Genomic DNA, 1,683 nt, shown 5'->3' with positions numbered 1-1,683 from the left:
GAGAGAGAGAGAGAGAGAGAGAGAGAGAGAGAGAGAGAGAAAGTGTGTGTGTGTATAGATGACAAGGAAGGAAGTTGGTGGTCAGGGGAGTTTCGAATAATATCTGTAATATTTGAATGGGGCAGAAGAGAAATGAAATAAAATACATTATGATGATGATGATGATGATAAGGTATTTGGCAGGCAGCAAAGTTAGGGTAACTTCAAGTTTAAATACAAATGTGTGTGTTCAGGATTAATCATATAGATATAGTCCACAGGCATGGCAGGGTAGTTAAGAAGCTCAGTTTGCAATCATGTAGCTTCAGGTTCAGTCCCATTGCTTGGCACCTTCAATAAGGGTCTTCTCCTACAAACCTTGGACCAACCAATGCAGTGTTAGTGAATTTGGTAAGCAGAAACTGTATGGAAGCTCGTCATATATATGTGTGTTCCTTCCCCTAACCACTTGACAACAACAAGTGCTGTTTGTGTTTCGTTAGTTCACGTTACTCATTTTAAGGAGCACAGGGCCCAGTTCCCTGGTGTGTATCTAACGTTTTGAGCGGAGCTCTGCATCAGAAATATAGGAAAAGTCCAAAGAAGGGAAGACAGAGAAAGAAAATCGTCAACGATGCACACGCAGCCACATGCAGACAACCAAGGGGAGTTTTGCACTTTCTTGCTGAAGAAGCTGCACAGGTGATTTGTTTTTAGTGATCAAATGATTGTGCAGTACATTAGTACCCTTCCAGGTGTGCAATGTTCCACACATCAGGTGTTGAAGTGATCACAGAGTAATGTGAAATGAAGTGTTTTGCTCAAGAACACAACACACCGTCTGGTTCGGGAATGAAAACCATAATCTCATGATAACCACTAGGCCATGTGCCCTCACATGCACAAACACAGATGTTTACAACTGATTTATTTATACTGTTTCTACAGATCAAAAATATTAGTTTCTGTTGAACCCTATAACAGGGTGAAAGCATAGTCTCTTTGCTAAAACTTTTACATCTATTTAAATATAATACTATTCATATAAACATACATATATTGTGTGTATTGAAAAGTTTTTCATATTCACTTGGTCCTTTATATTTAGTTTGGAACATTAACCTTCCTAAGTCTATTTATGTTTAAAGACCTTCACTACCTCATCAAAACTAATAAGGAAATATGAATAATCGTTAATAAAAAAAAAGATTAAACTCAAGTAGTCATGTCGTCTATATAATATGCCGGGGAAAATGCTGTTTCATATATATATACATATATATATATATATATATATATATATATATATATATATATATATATATATATATACACACACACACACACACATATGTATGTATATACACAAACACTCGCACAAAGTAAATTGTAGTACTAATACTAAAGAATGGCAATAATAATAATAATAATAATAATAATAATAATAATCTAACAGCAACAATAATTTATCATTAAAAATAAAACAACATAAACGACAATATAGTATAATTTTTTTAAAAGGAAAAAAATAGGTAAAGGTGGGAGATGATAGGGGTGGAGGTGAGGAAAGAGTGATCGCAATTTTACTGCCAGAAAACTAAAGTCAATTGTTTTGTTGATAAAATAGAATGAAATAGAATAAAAAATGACTTCTCCCTCACCACCAGTTAACAGATTTGATTTTATTCGTTGTATTTTTTAATG

General features: G+C 34.0%; 1 protein-coding gene across 1 annotated transcript in view; it reads right to left on the bottom strand.

Moving 5' to 3' along the window:
• The window catches only part of LOC106870888 (putative uncharacterized protein DDB_G0271606), a 127,938-nt gene that overhangs the window by 31,267 nt on the left and 94,988 nt on the right, over positions 1-1,683 (bottom strand). The window lies entirely within an intron of this gene.

Source organism: Octopus bimaculoides, chromosome 24 (genome assembly GCF_001194135.2).
Source record: "Octopus bimaculoides isolate UCB-OBI-ISO-001 chromosome 24, ASM119413v2, whole genome shotgun sequence".
NCBI classification, from domain to species: Eukaryota; Metazoa; Mollusca; class Cephalopoda; order Octopoda; family Octopodidae; genus Octopus; species Octopus bimaculoides.
The sequence above is the reverse complement of the archived record's forward strand: the minus strand, read 5'-3'. Positions and strand labels throughout refer to the sequence as shown.